This window comes from Canis lupus, chromosome 10 (genome assembly GCF_011100685.1).
Source record: "Canis lupus familiaris isolate Mischka breed German Shepherd chromosome 10, alternate assembly UU_Cfam_GSD_1.0, whole genome shotgun sequence".
Taxonomy (NCBI): Eukaryota; Metazoa; Chordata; class Mammalia; order Carnivora; family Canidae; genus Canis; species Canis lupus.
Window position 1 is genome coordinate 15,909,331 of NC_049231.1, and position 21,820 is coordinate 15,931,150.

Here is a 21,820-nt window from a genome sequence, read left to right on the forward strand (position 1 = left end):
GAAGCAAATGGTGGGTATTTGTCATTTCTAATGGCTAATAGTCAATTGTATACATAAACCACATCTTCTTTATCCATTCATCTTTTGATGGACACCGAGGCTCCTTCCACAGTTTGGCTATTGTGGACATTGCTGATAGAAAAATCGGGGTGCAGTTGTCCCAGCGTTTCATCGCATCTGAATCTTTGGGGTAAATCCCCAACAGTGCAATTGCTGGGTCGTAGGGCAGGTCTATTTTTAACTGTTTGAGGAACCTCCACACAGTTTTCCAGAGTGGCTGCACCAGTTCACATTCCCACCAACAGTGTAAGAGGGTTCCCTTTTCTCCGCATCCTCTCCAACATTTGTGGTTTCCTGCCTTGTGAATTTTCCCCATTCTCACTGGCGTGAGGTGGTATCTCATTGTGGTTTTGATTTGTATTTCCCTGATGGCAAGTGATGCAGAGCATTTTCTCATATGCATGTTGGCCATGTCTATGTCTTCCTCTGTGAGATTTCTCTTCATGTCTTTTGCCCATTTCATAATTGGATTGTTTGTTTCTTTGGTGTTCAGTTTAAGAAGTTCTTTATAGATCTTGGAAACTAGCCCTTTATCTGATACGTCATTTGCAAATATCTTCTCCCATTCTGTAGGTTGTCTTTTAGTTGTTTTTTTTTTTTTCCCACTCCATTTGGTTGTTTATTACACAAAGTTACATCTTTATACATCGTGTGTCCCAAAACATAAACTAATAGTTCTTTCTTTCTTTATTTTTTTGAGAGTGTGAATTTTTTTTAAATTTTTTATTGGTGTTCAATTTACTAACATACAGAATAACCCCCAGTGCCCGTCACCCATTCACTCCCACCCCCCGCCCTCCTCCCCTTCTACCACCCCTAGTTCGTTTCCCAGAGTTAGCAGTCTTTACGTTCTGTCTCCCTTTCTGATATTTCCCACACATTTCTTCTCCCTTCCCTTATATTCCCTTTCACTATTATTTACATTCCCCAAATGAATGAGAACATATAATGTTTGTCCTTCTCCGACTGACTTACTTCACTCAGCATAATACCCTCCAGTTCCATCCACGTTGAAGCAAAAGGTGGGTATTTGTCATTTCTAATAGCTGAGTAATATTTCACTGTATACATAAACCACATCTTCTTTATCCATTCATCTTTCGTTGGACACCGAGGCTCCTTCCACAGTTTGGCTATCGTGGTCATTGTTGCTATAAACATCGGGGTGCAGGTGTCCCGGCGTTTCACTGCATCTGTATCTTTGGGGTAAATCCCCAACAGTGCAATTGCTGGGTCGTAGGGCAGGTCTATTTTTAACTCTTTGAGGAACCTCCACACAGTTTTCCAGAGTGGCTGCACCAGTTCACATTCCCACCAACAGTGTAAGAGGGTTCCCTGTTCTCCGCATCCCCTCCAACATTTGTTGTTTCCTGCCTTGTTAATTTTCCCCATTCTCACTGGTGTGAGGTGGGATCTCATTGTGGTTTTGATTTGTATTTCCCTGATGGCAAGTGATGCAGAGCATTTTCTCATATGCATGTTGGCCATGTCTATGTCTTCCTCTGTGAGATTTCTCTTCATGTCTTTTGCCCATTTCATGATTGGATTGTTTGTTTCTTTGGTGTTGAGTTTAATAAGTTCTTTATAGATCTTGGAAACTAGCCCTTTATCTGATATGTCATTTGCAAATATCTTCTCCCATTCTGTAGGTTGTCTTTTAGTTTTCTTGACTGTATCCTTTGCTGTGCAAAACTTCTTATCTTGATCCAGTCCCAATAGTTCATTTTTGCTTTTGTTTCTTTTGCCTTCGTGGATGTATCTTGCAGAAGTTACTGTGGCCAAGTTCAAAAAGGGTGTTGCCTGTGTTCTCCTCTAGGATTTTGATGGAATCTTGTCTCACATATAGATCTTTCATCCATTTTGAGTTGATCTTTGTGTATGGTGAAAGAGAATGGTCTAGTTTCATTCTTCTGCATGTGGATGTCCAATTTTCCCAGCACCATTTATTGAAGAGACTGTCTTTCTTCCAATGGATAGTCTTTCCTCCTTTATCAAATATTAGTTGACCATAAAGTTCAGGGTCCACTTCTGGGTTCTCTGTTCTGTTCCATTGATCTATGTGTCTGTTTTTGTGCCAGTACCACACTGTCTTGATGAGCACAGCTTTGTAGTACAACCTGAAATCTGGCATTGTGATGCCCCCAGATATGGTTGTCTTTTTTAAAATTCCCCTGGCTATTTGGGGTCTTTTCTGATTCCACACAAATCTTAAAATAATTTGTTCTAACTCTCTGAAGAAAGTCCATGGTATTTTGATAGGGATTGCATTAAACGTGTATATTGCCCTGGGTAACACTGACATTTTCACAATATTAATTCTGCCAATCCATGAGCATGGAATATTTTTCCATCTCTTTGTGTCTTCCTCAATTTCTTTCAGAAGTGTTCTATAGTTTTTAGGGTATAGATCCTTTACCTCTTTGGTGAGGTTTATTCCTAGGTATCTTATGCTTTTGGGTGCAATTGTAAATGGGATTGACTCCTTAATTTCTCTTTCTTCAGCCTCATTGTTAGTGTATAGAAATGCCATTGATTTCTGGGCATTGATTTTGTATCCTGCCACGCTACCAAATTGCTGTATGAGTTCTAGCAATCTTGGGGTGGAGGCTTTTGGGTTTTCTATGTAGAGTATCATGTCATCAGCAAAGAGGGAGAGTTTGACTTCTTCTTTGCCAATTTGAATGCCTTTAATGTCTTTTTGTTGTCTGATTGCTGAGGCTAGGACTTCTAGTACTATGTTGAACAGCAGTGGTGAGAGTGGACATCCCTGTCTTGTTCCTGATCTTAGGGGAAAGGCTCCCAGTGCTTCCCCATTGAGAATGATATTTGCTGTGGGCTTTTTGTAGATGTCTTTTAAGATGTCGAGGAAAGTTCCCTCTATCCCTACACTCTGAAGAGTTTTGATCAGGAATGGATGCTGTATTTTGTCAAATGCTTTCTCTGCATCTAATGAGAGGATCATATGGTTCTTGATTTTTCTCTTGCTGATATGATGAATCACATTGATTGTTTTACAGGTGTTGAACCAGCCTTGTGTCCCGGGGATAAATCCTACTTGGTCATGGTGAATAATTTTCTTAATGTATTGTTGGATCCTATTGGCTAGTATCTTGTTGAGAATTTTTGCATCCATGTTCATCAGGGATATTGGTCTGTAATTCTCCTTTTTGGTGGGGTCTTTGTCTGGTTTTGGAATTAGGGTGATGCTGGCCTCATAGAACGAATTTGGAAGTACTCCATCTCTTTCTATCTTTCCAAACAGTTTTAGTAGAATAGGTATGATTTCTTCTTTAAACATTTGATAGAATTCCCCTGGGAAGCCATCTGGCCCTGGAGTTTTGTGTCTTGGGAGGTTTTTGATGACTGCTTCAATTTCCTCCCTGGTTATTGGCTTGTTCAGGTTTTCTATTTCTTCCTGTTCCAGTTTTGTAAGTTTGTGGCTTTCCAGGAATGTGTCCATTTCTTCTAGATTGCCTAATTTATTGGCGTATAGCTGTTCATAATATGTTTTTAAAATCGTTTGTATTTCCTTGGTGTTGGTAGTGATCTCTCCTTTCTCATTCACAATTTTATTAATTTGAGTCTTCTCTCTCTTCTTTTTAATAAGGTTGGCTAATGGTTTATCTATCTTACTAATTCTTTCAAAGAACCAACTCCTGGTTCTGTTGATCTGTTCCACAGTTCTTCTGGTCTCGATTTCTTTGAGTTCTGCTCAAATTTTAATTAACTCTCTTCTTCTGCTGGGTGTAGGGTCCATCTGCTGTTTTTTCTACCTCCTTTATGCGTAAGGTTACCTTTTGTATTTGAGTTCTTTCCAGTTTTTGAATGGATGCTTGTATTGCGATGTATTTCCCCCTTAGGACTGCTTTTGCTGCATTCCAAAGATTTTGAATGGTTGTATCTTCATTCTCATTAGTTTCCATGAATCTTTTTAATTCTTCCTTAATTTCCTGGTTGACCCTTTCATCTTTTAGCAGGATGGACCTTAACCTCCACGTGTTTGAGGTCCTCCCAAACTTCTTGTTGTGATTTAGTTCTAATTTCAAGGCATTATGGTCTGAGAATATGCAGGGGACGATCCCAATCTTTTGGTATCGGTTCAGACCCGATTTGTCTGTATGTGGTCTATTCTGGAGAAAGTTCCATGTGCACTTGAGAAGAATGTGTATTCAGTTGAGTTTGGATGTAAAGTTCTGTAGATATCTGTGAAATCCATCTGGTCCAGTGTATCATTTAAAGCTCTCGTTTCTTTGGAGATGTTGTGCTTAGAAGACCTATCGAGGGTAGAAAGAGCTAGATTGAAGTCACCAAGTATAAGTGTATTACTATCTAAGTATTTCTTCACTTTGGTTATTAATTGGTTTAAATATTTGGCAGCTCTCACATTCGGGGCATATATATTCAGGATTGTTATGTCCTCTTGTTGGATAGATCCTTTAAGTATGAGATAGTGTCCCTCTTCATTTCTCACTACAGTCTTTGGGGTAAATTTTAGTTTATCTGATATAAGGATGGCTACCCCTTCTTTCTTTTGAGGACCATTTGAATGGTAAATGGTTCTTCAACCTTTCATTTTCAGGCTGTAGGTGTCCTTCTGTCTAAAATGAGTCTCTTGTAGTCAGCAAATAGATGGTCTTGTTTTTTTATCCAGTCTGAAACCCTGCGCCTTTTGATGGGGTCATTAAGCCCGTTCACGTTCAGAGTTACTATTGAGAGATACGAGTTTAGTGTCATCATGATATCTATTCAGTCCTTGTTTTTGTGGATTGTTGCACTGAACTTCTTCTTAAAGGGGAATTTTAAGAGTCCCCCTTAAAATTTCTTGCAGAGCTGGTTTGGAGGTCACATATTCTTTCAGTTCCTTCCTGTCTTGGAAGCTCTTTATTTTGAATGAGAGCCTTGCTGGATAAAGTATTCTTGGTTGCATGTTCTTCTCATTTAGGACCCTGAATATATCCTGCCAGCACTTTCTGGCCTGCCAGGTCTCTGTGGAGAGGTCTGCTGTTACCCTAATATTCCTCCCCATAAAAGTCAGGGATTTCTTGTCTCTTGTTGCTTTAAGGATCTTCTCTTTATCTTTGGAATTTGCAAGCTTCACTATTAAATGTCGAGGTGTTGAACGGTTTTTATTGATTTTAAGGGGGGATCTCTCTATTTCCTGGATTTGAATGTGTGTTTCCCTTCCCAGATTAGGAAAGTTTTCAGCTAGGATTTGTTCAAATACATATTCTGGCCCTCTGTCCCTTTCGGCGTCCTCGGGAACCCCAATTAAACGTAGGTTTTTCTTCCTCAGGCTGTCGTTTATTTCCCTTAGTCTGTCTTCATGGTCTTATTTTTTTTTATTTTATTTTTTATTTATTTATGATAGTCACACACAGAGAGAGAGAGAGAGAGAGAGAGAGAGAGAGGCAGAGACATAGGCAGAGGGAGAAGCAGGCTCCATGCACCAGGAGCCCGACGTGGGATTCGATTCCCGGTCTCCAGGGATCGAGCCCTGGGCCAAAGGCAGGCGCCAAACCGCTGCGCCACCCAGGGATCCCTCTTCGTGGTCTTTTAATTATCTGTCTCTTTTTTCCTCAGTTTCTTTCTTTGCCATCAACTTGTGTTCTATGTCACTCACTCGTTCTTCCACCTCGTTAACCCTGGTCGTTAGGACTTCTAGTTTGGATTGCATCTCATTCAATTGATTTTTAATTTCTGCCTGATTGGATCTAAATTCTGCAGTCATGAAGTCTCTTGAGTCCTTTATGCTTTTTTCTAGAGCCACCAGTAGCTGTATAATAGTGCTTCTGAATTGGCTTTCTGATATTGAATTGTAATCCAGATTTTGTAACTCTGTGGGAGAAAGGACTGTTTCTGATTCTTTCTTTTGAGGTGAGGTTTTCCTTCTAGTCATTTTTCCTTAGTGCAGCGTTGCCAAAACAAGTTGTATTGGGAAAAGGAGAAAAAGAGAAGAGAGAAAGAAGGAAAGAAAAGAGAAAAAGAAAAAAAGAAAAAAGGAAGAAAAAAGGGAAAAAGAGAAGAAAAAGAGAAAGAAAAAGAAAGAAAGGGGAAAAAGCGGTGGGGAAAGCAATCAGAAATCAAAAAAGAAAAAAAAATAAACGAACAAAAAAAACACGGGGGAGTATCTTCTGTTTCTGTAAACTTTAAGTCGCTTGACTTCCCCTGGAACTTGTCCGTCTAGCTGGTCTTATGGGGGAGGGGCCTGTTGTGCTGATTTTCAGGTGTTAGCACTTGGGGGAGCTGCTCTGCCCCTGCCTGGTGCAGGGCTCAGTGGGGGTTGTTTACCCCGTGAGGCCGCAGGAGGAACAGCCCCAGTGGCGGGGCAGCTCTGGAAACCTGGATTCAGCCCCCGCAGGAACTCTGGAGATCTCCGTCTGCAGGGCCTGGAGGCTCCGGGCGGGGCCGCTGATCTGCTCAGCTGGGGCAGGAGCGTCCTTGCTGTCCTGGGCCCTCCCGGCCTCTGCCTGTCCCGGGGGAGGCCGGATCCTGGGCTGTGTCCCGGCGCCCTGTGCTCCGGAGCCTGTGCAGTTGGATTCGCGCTCCCGGGCCGCGCAGCCCCCTCCGCGGAGCCGCCGCCCGAGCCCCTCCGAGCTGCTCCGGGTCCCGCCGCCCGCGCTGCAGCCCTTAGGGAGCTCGGCGCACTCTCCCGGGGCGCAGGTGTCTGTTACTGTCCCAGGGAGCCCGAGGGCATCCCCGCCCTCCTGGGTCCTGCTCTAACACCCTGCGAGCCCCTTTCCGCCCATGAAGATTGGTGCAGCTCCTGCTCTCCAGGACAGGGCTCTCCTGTCCTGGGGACACTCGCCCTGGCCTTAGCCCGGCTCCTCGCGGGGCCCCTCCCCCTTGGAGGCCTTTTGTTTATTTCTTTTTCCCCCGTCTTCCTACCTTGATAGAAGCGCGAACTCTTCTCACTGTAGCGTTTCAGCTGTTCTGTCTTTAAACCTCAGGCCGAATTCTTAGATTTTCAGGATGATTTGAAGGTTATCTAGGTAATTTCGTGGGGACAGGTGATTTGGGGACCCTACTCTTCCCCCATCTTGCCCCTCCTCCCCCATCCAGACTTTTGAGGCAATCTCTATCACAGTACACCAGCATTGTTCACAGAGCTGGAGCAAACGATCCTAAAATTTGTCTGGAACCACAAAAGACCCCAAAGCAAGCCTGGAAAAAGAAAAAGAAAAGGAAAGTGGGAAGCATCACAATGCCGGGCCTCAAGCTGTACTACAAAGCTGTGGTCATCAAGACAGTGTGGTCCTGGCCCCAAAACGGACACATAGACCCATGGAACAGAACAGAGAACCCAGAGATGGGCCCATAACCCTATGGCGACAAACTTACCGTGAATATGAGCTCCTAACTCTGCCGTTGCAGTCCTCTACCGTCGCTCGCCTTAGCAATGACCGCATTGGCCCTAAACGTCGGGCGATTTCTGTCAGCACTTGCATGGACCAGCATCTCCTCCTAGAAGGTTGCTCTAGAATCATCCGCCTAGATTTTGAGCTATAGGCAGGAAGTTTATTTATCCAGCTTTGAATTCAATGCTTAAAAGTAGAAAGGAGTAGAGTCTTAGGAAGAATGTTGGGTTCTTAATGTCATCGTAGAGGAGGTTACCGAATAACCGTGTAATGTAGTGTCCAAACCTGGGCTTTTCAGGAATTAAAGAGGGTGTTTTCAGTAGTTATGGGACAACAACAGACCTACACTGAGGGCATCAAAGGTCAGCTGGGGTGTATAGGTTACCTGATGACTCAGCGTTCAAGAAAAGGGTTTCCAGGCAAGCTTTGGAAGTATGCTGTTTTTTGTTTTTTGGGTTTTTTTTTTTTTTTGGAGGTAATGTTTTTATTTCTCCCCACAACTTGCACGGACATGGGGCGATGAGCTGTGTCGAAATAGCGTTACACGGACGTGAGACAGAGATTGAGAGTAAAACCATTCAGCAGCCTTCGCATATTTCGTTTTTTAGGGTTAAAATCAAGCTACTACATTCCCCACTGTGGACACAGCAGGTGGCCGTGAGCACTTCGCTGATCCACAATGTAAGCACCTGGGCTCCAGATGCTACGGATGGCCAGCCAGGCAGCTTCACCCCAGAAGGTGAGCCAGGGAGCCAGATGGGCGTCCTGACAAGGTGAGCCCACGAAACAAGCTGGCAGGGGCCTCCACTGCAGGCCCTTGAAAGAACTGCAGCATCCTTCAGAAACTGGAACATCTTACCACCTACGTGAACTACCGGGATCATATTTAATTTGCCTTAACATTCATGCCATTTTGTTTGCTATTAATACACCTTTTTTTTTTCTCTCTTTGCATTTTATCACTCACCAAATATCCTTTAGTCTGACCTGTGCCAGGCCTGTCCTCCCTGGAGGAACAGACCATGACACATCCAACATTTCACTTTGTGGATTTGAGCTCTCTGGCAAAAGCTTACATAGTATATATTCAGGCATGAATTCCCTCTGGATGGATTTCTAGGGTTTGCCTCTGTGTGCCCCAGTGCTATCACACCTGTCCCCAAGAAGCCAGCCTAAGATCCTGGACTAGAAGGGAATGAAGGAGGAAAGGGACCACTGGCAAAACAAGTACATTCTCTTAATGTAGTTTTTTTTTTAATTTTAATTTTAGTGAAAATGATTTGGCATTTACTTAACCAAAGCACCAATTCCGCATCTTAAGTGTCACTCTATGCCTATGACCTCACATCTCCTCCAAGTACTGAGAGTTTAAGGTGACGGGTTCACAGGATGTAAGAGTTCTATTTATACATACATATTTATGAACTTTTCATACTATCATAAAAATACAAATATACAATTCTTTTACCACTATCAACAATGTACACTGATGGAGATAACATTTGATTCCATCTAGGTTCATCTGCGCAAAGAAACTTAAAATGTATTATTATTACAACCTTATTGGCCCTGTTAATGGAAAACCTAGACAAAAATTAGTTTAAAAAGAAAAAAGAAAGAACATGGAGGCTAAGAGAATGTACGGATGAGGTCTAGTACATAAGATACCTGCCACCTGCTGGGCCTGTGTGAGAGAGTTGATGCTCAGTGTTTCATGTGACCCTTAAAGCAACCATGGAAGATGCATTTCTCATTTTGCAGCTAAAGAAACTAAATATGTTTAATTTGATTAATGTTAGTAAGAAAGTGGTGCCTGGGGGGCTCAGAGGTTGAGCGTCTGCTCAGATCGTGATCTGGGGTCCCAGGATCGAGTCCTGCCTCAGGCTCCCTGCATAGAGCCTGCTTCTCCCTCTGCCTATGTCTCTGCCTCTGTGTGTGTGTGTGTGTGTGTGTCTCATGAATATATTTTTTTTAATTAGTAGAAGAAAGAGAGATAATCAATTACAGGTGTGTCTTTAAATCTGCACAAGGAGACCCAGCACTCCAAACCCTTAATTTTGCAGATGAGAGCATCACGGTGAATCCACATTAGATGATTAGCCAAAGGTCACTCTCGGGTCCCTGGGCCTACAGCAAGACTTTACCTGGGCTAACAATGTCTCATCTTTGTTTAAGTAATTTTTTAAAAAAACAGCTTTATTAAATGAAATCTATAAATAGCTGAGCACTGTGGCTTCAACCTAGATTACTCAAAATATTCTAGTTCCCTCCCTGCCCTAATCTCTCCGGTGTGATAATGTGCTTAGAAATGTTTTATCTATCATCACCCCATTGGAGACGATGAACATGATGACATTTATCCTAAGATCATATGTCTGGTCTTATCTAATTTGCTGATACCAGATGTTATAGAGAAAGTGTTGTATATTGGAGGATTCCTGAATTTTTGGTTAAACATAGGCAACTTCTTTGGTCATCGCAGTGCCTGTAAAGCTCTAGGCTTTCCTCACTGTTATCACAGAATTTTAACATTGATGTACATTATACCGCAGGTAGCTTTCATTTCATTAAAAAGTTCTTGTAAATATTAAATGTTAAATTGGTTTGGTCGTGTAGGAGATTAACTTGCATCTTTTACAGCTCATTGCTTTCATTGATGTGTACATTCCAATCAAGTAAGTGACATTCTATATTTTCTACCTCAAAATAATAATCACAGAACTGTGGAGCTTCAGGAGGCCTCAGAAAGCAACGAACCCTAACTTCTCATGTTGTAGTAGAGGAAACGGAGTCAGAGGGCTGACCCCTGCTCAAGTTTCTGGGACTCGGATGTGCAGTCTCTTCCTTAGGGCTTTCCCCTGGAATTCTGTTACAAGGCCAGAGAGTCTTCGCAATTCTGAAGCAAGGACAGAAGTTGCAGCGCTATCCTTGGTGAAAGTTCCGTGCCGACCACACTACCATTTTTTTTTTTCACACTACCATTTTAAAAGCCATTATAACCCTGGCTTCAATATCTCAAGGTAGAGGTCTTTCTGGCCCCTGAATATCTATCTGTTCAGGAAACATTTCCTGTGACAGCATCTAAAACGTCTTTGAGCTGTTGTTTTCTTCTTCGTTCTTGAAATAGCTTATCCAGTCAACAGGGAAAAAAAAATCCATTGACTATGCTAAAGCGAAAGGAGACCAATGTGCTGTATCTTGCTGTGCAAGACCCAAACTGAAGCACATATCCACAGCCTCGGAAAATGACACTCTCTGGACCAATGAACATACACCGGAAAAGAACTGCAGTAATCATATCTGCCTATCTTCTGTGAAGGCCAATGTCTTTGTTACACGATAACTCAAGAGATATTCCGGTAAAAAATAAATTATTTAATATATGACATTAAAATACAAACAATTACCAGAATTTTTTCTTTGCTGACATGCAAACTGTTGTGAACTAGTAAGAACCAGGCTTCTGTAGGTTATGCTGATAAAATGCTGGTCTTTTCCCTTTTTTGTCATCCCTACTATACCAGGAGTTGAGTCCTCTGAGACTTCTTTCTGAATTTCAGAGTAAATAATCCAACTCATCTATTTCTTATTGATCCTCCTCTCTTTTTTCTTTAAGTTTTAAGGCACTGCTGTGTATCTATAAAGATCATAGAGCTAGGAATACTATCAGGGGGCTGTGATGGTTTGGAATTATAACCACGTGAGTGAGCCATCTTTTAAGTAAATCCTCCAGGACTAGCCTCGCCTTCAGAACACCAGACACCAGCTGATGTGTTGGCCACAAATTCACCGGAGACTCTGAGCCACAAACACCTAATGAAGCCTCTTCCCAAGTCTTATACCACAGAAACTTTTGTTATTTTAAACTGTGAGATTCAGGGGAAATTTAATAGATGACATGGCATCTAATTGTAAGTGCGCCACCACCAAAATTTATGTATTGAAGCCCTAACCCCCAGTGTGACTGTTTTTGGAGATGGGGCCTGTAAGGGAGTAGTGAAGGATGAGATTATAAGGGTAGGACCCTGATCTGATAGGTTGGTGTGCTTATAAGAGAAGAAAGAAATGCTAGAATTTCTCTCTCTTTCTCTCTCTCTCTCTGTCTGTCTCAATCTCTGCATGTGATGAGAAAAGATCCCGTGAGGACACAGCAGGAAGTTGGCCGTCTGTATGCCAACCAGTTCTGCTCATACTTGATCTGGAACTTCCAACTTCCAGAACTATGAGAAAATAACTCTCCGTTCCTTGGGTAGCCCAGCCTGTGGAATTTTGTCATGGGAACCCAAACTGACCAATAACGAGCAGTTCTACAGTCAAGCTCCGGAGAATTTGTAGCTGCATTTAGTGATACATTAGTCTCTGGTGCCAACAGAACCAAAGTCATCTGATGCCCTTAAAATATCAATGTCCTTTACCTTCTATTGGACTACTTACAAGTTTTCTCATTTTCCCTCCCAGCTTCTACAACTGGTGTAATATAGCCTTCCTATAGAACGAGAGACTGAACAAAGAGCAGAAGAAAGAAAATCATCAAAACCTATGTTTGTTTTTGTCTTGAGAAAGTGCTGTGATTCACTCTTCTATTAGACTATAACATGTCTTACGAGGGTTTGAGCTCTGTGCTATGCTTTCCTCGTTTCGTTGGAGCATGTTTATAAAGAAGATGTGTAACATCCAATACGTATTTGTTGAGTTGAATTTTATTAAATTTATCCAAGATTTACTAATTTAGATAAAATGGAAAACTCAGCAGTTTTATTTTAAAATATTGCTAATTTCACAAAGACATAAAGTTATGTAAAATTTATTTTGCTTAATTGTTCATTCGATGGTTTTCATCATGCATTTGCTATATGCAAAACACTTGGTTATTTAATTAATGGCGAATTTCATTTAGAGGATTTTAAGCAAAAAAAAAAAAAAGGAACAGGATTTGTATTAAATATGAGACTTCTAAACTTTTTACAAGATAATCATTCTATATCATCATCCTGCTCAGAACCCAACAGTTTCTGGTGGCATTTAGAATGATTTACAAGCTCTTTAAGCTGTTTTTTCATCTATTTCCACATGACCTGACCACTCACTACCTGTTTTGTCTTCATTTCAAATGACTCTTACCATCATCCACTGTAAAACCATCCAGCCATTTTATTTTCCTCAAATCAAGCTGCATCCTAAATTTATTCTTCATCCCCCTCTTCTTCTTCTGTCATTTATTATTTTAGATTGGTTTTATTTATTTGAGAGATAGTGAGCACACACACATGCATGTGAGTGGGGGGAGGTGCAAGGGGAAGGGAGAGAGAATCTGAAGCGACTGGGAGATCATGACCTGAGCTGAAGCCAACAGTCAGGCGCCTAACCAACTGAGCCGCCCAGGTGCCCCTCTTCTTCGGTCATTTAGATCCAAGATTGAATGTCATCTCTTAAGGAGAACTCTTCAGACTCTAGTTCAATGTAATCATGCTTGCCTTTCTACAGAACTGTGTTCCCATGAGGCTCATAGCGCTTATTACTAGTGAATATTTTATCCATTTGTTTGTCTTTCCTACTTAAATGTAAACTTAAGCAGAGGGCTTAATTATTATGTTTGCTGCTGTATCTGTAGGGCTCAGAAAAACAGGCCAGTTAGTTACTGTTCAACGACTATTTGTTTAATTAATAAATAGATGAGTAAAAAAAAATAGATGAATACGTGGTTAGATGATAAGGAAGAGAGAGAGAGAGCTCAGGGATGTTTCCTAAATTTTTAACTTGAGCCAAATGAGTGGTATCATTTAAAGAAACTAAAGACTGAAGGGGGAAGAACGCTATTGGACGAAAGGAATCAAGAATTTTGGTTGGCTCATATTTTCTTATTGCTACTAGAATATGAACTTTCAGGCAGAAGCATCAGGTTGTCAAGTGGTTGCCAACTCTGGATGTCAGTGGTAAACTCAAGGGTAGAATCACAGAAACAAGCGTACAGACATTACATGTGCTGATTACAATAATAACAAAAATTAACATATTGTCTACATATGTGTGTTATGCACACACATGTCTAGTAGTGGTTTAGACACTATTTTACATTTTATTTAGATTAATTCATCTGATCCTAATAACTTGAGTTTAAGACAGATTTTATCTCATTTTACAACTCAAGAAATTGAACCACCCAGAGCCTCATAACGTGACTAAAGACAGTGGATAATAATTGATGAATCTGGGATTCAGACAGATTCTGGAAGCCTGATTTCATAAGCTACATCTTTGACCATGACAGTGGGGAAAGGGTAATAAGGACAGAAGTGAGTCTGGGATTATTCTAGCACAAGAGGAAGAATAGTGGAGGAATATCAAGAAAAACTAAAAAGCTGAGAGGGAAATTAGAAAGAAAAAGCAAACTAGAGAATATGACTTCTCAGAAACTGAGAAAGAGAATTCTTTCAGAAGAAGAAAGAGCTTATTTGAGTCAGATGTTTCTGAGAGCCAGAGGCGAGGAGGATAGGGCACGCTCCACCGGATTTTCAGACAGTGGTAGGTGAGCGGTGATCCCCATAAAGTAATCTCGGGTGGAAAGGGATATATGAACACCAGAGAGGACACAATGTGGGGAAGCCAAGGATAGGACCCCAATCCCCAGAATGTTTTGCCCTAATGTCAACATCATTGGTGAGATGAAAATGAGTGGGCAGGGGAATGTTTAAAAAGAAAAAAATATAGTATGTTTGATGCTAATAAAACAATAGCGCCAAAGCCATAATAGTAGGAGTTTCTTGAGACCAAATTACAAACCTAGGAAAATATCAGAATACTGATCCAATCTGAGTGATAAGTTTACAAGCTCCTCTTACCCCTGAGCAAGTCTGTTGTTCCCTCTCCCCACCCAACAACATACACTGGCCTCTAGATGAAAAGATTTAATTTACCAAAAAAAAAAAAAAAAAGTTTGTGAGTACTTTAAAAAACCACCTCTGATGTCATTCAATCTTTCTTTTTAGGTTATTACAAGTTGCCAGGTTAAATATTAAGGAAAAATACCAGCAGAATAATGAATGTGAGAGTGTGATTTCTGACCCTGGTCCCACAGATAATTCAAGATACACTTTTCGAGCTGGAATTGCTTTTGTTCCTCTCCTGGAGCACAACAATGGTGTGTCTTGACTTACTAAAATCAAAAGAATTAAAAGAGAGAAACACAGTAATTGAAGAAGACATTATTCTTAACTTGTCAGTATTTTTTATGCAATTGTACAATCTTGGGTCCCATGAAAGTCAAGAGACGGAGACCAGGTTTATTTTGAGAACAGCAAGTAGTTAGAAAGGGGCTTTGGAGTTGGGGATAGGATTACATCACAGCCGTAGATCTGTCAGGTGCTGACAATGCCAAACACCTACCTGAAATCTCAGCAAATTTGGCAATTACAAGCACTATGCTGGGCACTGTGCTTCTATATCGGGGCCAGATATATTCCAGGAAACACATTTTACGTAGATTCTATTATTGGTATCTGTCCAGAGTCTCATCTAGAAAAGAAGTGTGCCTTGTATACAGAGTGACAAATATATTAGAAGGTATATTTTCTTACTTGAATTGTCTGGTGAATCCAGCATCATGTGGAATAGAAGTTGGAGAATTAGGCTAACTATAACGCACTATTCAGTACCTTGACTCGGCTTCCTAAATCTATAGCAAGAAGTAAAAATAAAAGTATATATCTCCTTAAAACAAATTGAGAATGATCACATTGGTGGTGTCTGTTGTAGCCCAAAGGCAGGTCGGTAGTTAGAATCTATGGCCGGTACTTAGGCTGTACCCATGTCATCACCACGTGCATCTGTGTACACCATGGTGCCACGCACCATGTGTCTGCTTCATACTTTGGAATTTTGCTGTTTCCTGAAACAACAACTACATAGCAAACAATTGCTCAATACATCACTAAGGCCCAAAGAAATAATATGGACACAATTCAAAGCCATCTGCTATTCCAAATTCTGCTTATTGAATCAGTAAGTAGTGATTTAATCTGTGGACATTCGTAAGTGATCAGGTGAAAGAAAGCAATGCTGAACATAAGAATTGAATTTTCTCAAATTGCTGTGGATTATAAAGGAATAAAGGAATCGCATAAAGGAATCGCAAAGCTCAGAACTTTCTGGAGTCATGTCTTAATCATTCTTTTATATCCAGGTCAATAAACATTGGTTGTATGAAATATGCAACAGATACTGTATTTAAGTAAAACCCAAAGTATGGATGGCAGTTGGAATAAAAGCAGCCACACAACAGTCATGAAAGTATATTATTATGACATTATTATTACTATATAATAGTATTATCATATATTATTATAATGATAATAGTTATATGCTGAAATCTTACACACTATACAAGAAATTTAATGTTATTTACTCAATCTTCAAAGTGACATTACGGAGAGAATATACTTATTATCCTCATATTAGAGGTAAGATTTATTTTTTTTAAAAGATTTTATTTCTTTATTCATGAGAGACAGAGAGAGAGAGAGAGAGAGAGAGAGGCAGAGACACAGGCAGAGGGAAAAGCAGGCTCCATGTAGGGAGCCCGACGCGGGACTTGATTCTGGGTCTCCAGGATCAGGCCCTGGGCTGAAGGCGGTGCTAAACCACTGAGCCACCCAGGCTGCCCTAGAGGTAAGATTTAGAGAGATTGAGTAATATGTCCAGGAAACATAGGTGTCAGTGACTATAAGAAAGAATGATGGCTAAGCTAAGTATCACCAGACATAACAATGATAGAATCTCACCCAAACTTCTTGGATAAAACATTAGGTTAAAATTAATTCAATTTTTTATGTAAAGAGAACAGCAATTAAAAGCAGGTGTTTTGGTCAACTATTCATAGCTGAAAAAATATTCTGTTCAGTTTTTAGTAATATTGTTCATATAGTCTGGATTTATTTTTATCATTTACTTTGGCAAAACCTGACCACAAAGAGATCCAGAAAGATATGGAGACTGCAAAGAAAAGAAATAAAACAGATTGGAGAATAATGTCTAGTGGAAAACATTGGACATGATTTCCAACACGTGGAACAGCTCAAAAAGAACAGCGCAGAAATCTATGAAGTTTTGAAGGAAATGTAGCATAAAAAATTAACTATTAAAAAAAAGTTGAGGGCAGCCCGGGGGGCTCAGTGGTTTAGCGCTGCCTTCAGCCCAGAGTGTGATCCTGGAGACCTGGGATCGAGTCCCACATCAGGCTTCCTGCATGGAGCCTGCTTCTCTCTCTGTGTGTCTCTCATGAATAAATAAAAAAAGTTTTAAAAAAAGTTGATTGAGAGGGAGGTTTGAAAATTACTTAAGATGAATTCTTGGGCCCATAACTTTCAATGAGAAGAAACAAGTCTCCAAAGGCCTGCTTTCACTACAGCTACGGGCAGCTTGGATAAGGAGAAGCATCCCAGAAATCTGATCAAAAGGAATATGGGAAAAAATTAAGAAAGGAGTTCCTCCCAGATAGCTTACTTGATGTCCAGTCAAGCAACTTCCCCATCCTAGGAAAAGGGTTTTCACATAGTCTGACTGGGAGGACTTTGAATTACTACAGACCATTAATGGGTTTCTTTTTTACTTTCAGAATAACAATGTTTTGCATTTATGTTCTTCCTTGTTTCACCATTAAATAACTGGGTAGGTGTTAGGAGGAGGGTGTGCAAATAATACATCTTTTTGACAATAGGTCTCTAGACCAAAAAGAGTAATATTTGGACACAATCAGGAAGAATGAATATCACATAAATATCCTAGTTTTTGTGGTGGCTTCAGTGCCTGATGGAATTTGGGGATGGACAGTCGGGAAAGGCTGAATGTCCTCTGTATGGGAGGAGCGGTGGACAGGATATGGGTAACCAGAGGGACTGTGTGCATTCTTGCCAACTCTACCCACTGTTTTGGAGCATATGTTGGGACATATACCAGCCTTTCTTTTTTTTTTTTTATACCAGTCTTTCTTGCAGTGACATTGTGACTGGGGTTAGTTTGGGCCAATAAAATACAGAAAGAAATGAGGCACTCCACTTTCAAGGGCGAACCCTAAAATTTCAGGTTTTCCTCTGTGTGTGTATGTGTGTCTCCCCTATCTCCATAACCACAAGCAAATGACTTCAGGAGAGTAGAGCCACACTACAGAAGGAGCCTCAATCCTTAAGTCACTCCTTAAAAAAAAAAAAAAAAAAAAAGATTTCCAAGAGACCCGTGTTAATAACATGGGGGAAAAAAATATGCACTTAAAGAACTTTGATTTGAGGGCTATTTGTTATCAGTACTACTAGCCTTCATATATGACTCATACATCCAGATATGATTTACCAAACTTTTGCTCTTTTGCTCATGGTTATTGACCAATGCCAATTCCTTAATGTTCTAGAAGAAAAGGGTGTCAGGCTTATATAAAGCGAGTGGCAGGTAAAATAGTTCCTCTAAATCTACAGTGAGAGGACATTGGCATTTCCTCCCAAACCACCCCGCCCTGCTGGGAAAACTCTGATAAATTCAAGTTATCCTCTCCTCTTCTGTCCTCCACACGTCCACACACACGTCCACAGACATGTCCACACACATTCGGAAATAACTGTCCGAATACTTATCTCTTCAGAAGATGTTTTACATTCATGAGCAGTTCCATCACTAGGTCTAAAAACTGACGCTATTCCAGGACGACTGAACCAAACCACCCTCATAGCCATACGACCAGGACTGTATTATGGCCAATGCTCTGAAATCTGCGGATCTAACCATAGCTTTATGCCCATTGTTCTTGAAATAGTCCCCCTATCTTACTTTGAAACTTGATCTGCCTTAATAGTATAACCTAGACTAGTCTTACTCATTAAGAAGCTATAAAGCATTAACCTTTTAAGTTAAAGACTGGGAGTTTTAACCTCTCCTTAATGAAATGCCACAGGTCCACACACACGTCCACACACAGAGCTGTTCATTGTCTCAGGCAGTCTTATCTGATGGTCAGGGACTAGAATAACACCACTTACACTTGGTGAATAGCTCACACAGCAAAAGCATGTCTCAAAAATTCAGCCACCCAGAAATTACAAAATGATCCCACCTCTACTTGACTATATAAAGTAGCAGAGAAAAATAAGACCATGAAGTGAGCATTATCTGCTCTATATGAATATAAAATTACGAACCATAAAGCAGGGCAGGCCTCTGAGGGAGCTAAAGGAGCTTAGGCTGATTCCTGATCTGAGTCTAATGATGAGTCAGTGGCCGAGCTATTTATAACACAGTCAGTCACAACAAGAGATAAGAGCCTGTGCAAAGCTTCATTAAAATGGGCATTTCGGCTGGCAGCTACCATACTAACGAAACACTTGCGATACCATCCGTGGACTAGTCCTATATGATAAAGCAACAAACACTTCATAGTCTTCCAACATCAACCCATCAAATAAAAATATTAACATAGTTATATAAACTAATCTCCGATTTTGAAAGCTAACTAAAGCAGAATTACCAAAAATTCTGTCTTGGGTTAAAAAAGCATGACTTCAAACCTTAAAAGAATGATCTTTAACAAATGCAAGAAAACTAGACTGACTTGATGTAACACAACTAGTTGGTCACATATAGCAAATATTCGAAGTGCAAGTACATCATAAAGAACAGTAAATGTTCCAAAAAAAAAAAAAAGAACATTGAACAGTCAGTATGGATTATTATAGTCACACTGCAAAAATTCATCTGCTAACTTGAAAACTATACTTTTGAGGATGGGATAAATTGGTCTGCACGAGCCCAATATGGAGTTTAAGTACCATCCAAAGAACAGGTCTTGATTTTGCACATGTAGAAAGCTAAATAACTGTAATGTTGAACAGTATTATCTAACCCAGGCAACCCCAAGGACCATCAACACCAGGTTTACTGACCTGCTCCTTATCATGCCATTATCTGTGGCCCAAATCACATAGCTTGAGTCAGAATTATTATATTTTGAGTGTTGCCAGAATCTTCATTTTTAACAATCTGCAAATACCTCAAGGATACTAAAGCTAAGGAACTACTGGTCCACTAGACTAGGGATTCCCAAACTGTAGAGTTTATCAGGAGAGCTTGCTTCCCTCGTTGCCAGGCTCTACCCGTCAGATTCTCCAAATCAATGGGTTAAGGTAAGTTTTGAAAATCTGCATTTCTAACAAGTTGCCAGCAATGCTGATACTGCTGGTCTAGAGACCGCACTTTGAGAACCACTGTGCATTATGAATGAGAGTATGTGATGAATGACTTCATGTAGTCACCACCCAAATCCATTAGCTAGCAATTTTTCTGATGCATCAGTTTTCCTCCCCAAAGATAAAGGAAACATGACCATTCACATGAATATATATTAGAAACCTCTCTGGAAAACCTTGCAATTTTTAAGTTATAAAGTGAATACTAGGTCAGGGTTTTTATGGTGGAAGAAAGGTGAGGCATGGAATGCATTTGGTCTGACCTACAACTAATATATATGACATTGAAAAATGTTGAAATAACAGAAAATGAAGATGTATAGATGGAAAAATAGTATTTACTGAGTCTCTTCAAAATTCCTAATTTATGTTTCATCTTCACAACACTGCAGATGGGGGCCTGGGGCTAATACTTTTATCTTAAATAATGGGGGGATGAATCACACTCTCCCCCAAAACTCAGGCCCCTCTAGTTGGAGATTTATTAAAGCCATTCTGGGAATGGGCTTCAGGCCTCCTGTAGCTTGAGATTTTTATCTTTCATCACTCTTCACCTTGCAAAATGTGGGATAAAGAAAACTTCACAGAATCTCAGAGTCCTTTCCTTTTCAAGGCCAGCGTTTCTAGCTTGAAAACCCACAATTTATATTTACCATGAGCCATTATTTCCTTGGTCAACTATCATCTACTTTTAAGGTGACCCTCAATGTCATGTGGTAGGAGGGCTATTCAGAGTGCCCGTGTGAATCAGACAGCTTCGCCTGATAATTACTCCTGCAATTGCCTCTCAAGGAGAATTATCTGATCTTGTCTCTCAGCTTTTGCAAAGACAGATAATAAACAACCAGCTGCTGTGGATACCCTGCCCTCCTACTCTAAAAGCACATATTGAAGAAAAAAAAACACATTAATAAAAATGAAGGGAGTATTGTCAAAGACATTTACAATATTAGGTTATATGCTTTGTAGATGCCTATTTTAAATCTTTTACCTCGTGACAGAATGAAAAATTAATGAAGATACGGGTAAAATAGGAGGTGAATAACAACAACAACAAAAACGCATGAAAGGTTTTGATAAAATATCTCTATACCAAGACTCACTTGAACGAGGGAGAGTAAAGCCTTTATTTTTATTTATTTTTATTTTTTAGAGTAAAGACTTTTAAACATACTTTGCAAATTCAGAGAAGGCAGAGAATTTGAATGAAGTGGGTGACCTCTCTGTGGGGTTTGCCAAAGCAAGAACAGGGCTGCTGAAGGGATTTCAACACAATGAAAGCATTTGGGAAAGCATTTTTGTCACTATTGAGAACTAAAAAGTGCACCTGGCCTCTGAGCTGTATATATATATATATATATATATATATATATATATATATATATATAAAATTATGAAAAGCTTTTTAAGATTAAAGGAAATCATCTAAGATTTTATCTGTAAGAAGGTAGAGGAGGAAGTAGGACACAAAGAGGTACAGCAAATGAGCAAAAATAGCAACACTGAATAAAACCAGATGAAGCCTGAAGTATGAACATATTATTTATTCATTTGACAGTCTCTGAAATCAAACAAGAATTACATGCTTGGAATACATCAGATATTAAGCTTGGCCATGAATAAGAGAAAATTAAAAAAAAAAAAAAGAAAAAGAAAAATGCAGGCAGTGATCACACTATGTCCTAAGATGAAACGTAAGGCATGGAGTTATTCTTGCTCCTGTGAACACGGTTAATTGCTCTCACTACCACCCTCTAAATTCTACTCCTCCTCAATGTTTTCTCTTCATCGTAAGGAAACGGGTGTTCCACTTATCCACACGGACTCCCTAGCCCAGGAAAAGTGATCAGTTTATCACAATTAGCAAAGTGGGAGATCTTACACGGATTAGCCTATTCACGCCTTACCAAATTTTGAGACGGTCCTATAACCATCCCCATTTTCAAGTCATAGAAGTGGAACTTAAAAAAAAAAAAAAGAAAAAAAAAAAGAAGTGGAACTTATTCATCACAGTAGTGCTGCAGCAGGAACTTGGACCCTGGAGTCCAGAATTCCTGCAGCCAGGGGTGAGTGCACGGACTGCAGAAGAAACAGCAGCTATTCCAAGAGGTAAAGCTGGGGGGGCAGCAGCAGCGGGGAGGCCAAGGAAACCCAACAGTCGGACAGGCTTTGTCACTTGCC

General features: G+C 40.3%; 1 long non-coding RNA gene across 1 annotated transcript in view; it reads right to left on the reverse strand.

The window, feature by feature from the left end:
* Positions 1-18,654, reverse strand: part of LOC106559348 — a 38,936-nt gene extending 20,282 nt beyond the window's left edge. Inside the window, exon 1 of the long non-coding RNA XR_005365149.1 lies at positions 18,596-18,654. This is a non-coding gene — a long non-coding RNA (uncharacterized LOC106559348). The remainder of the gene's footprint in view (positions 1-18,595) is intronic.
* Positions 18,655-21,820: the final 3,166 nt, after the last annotated feature.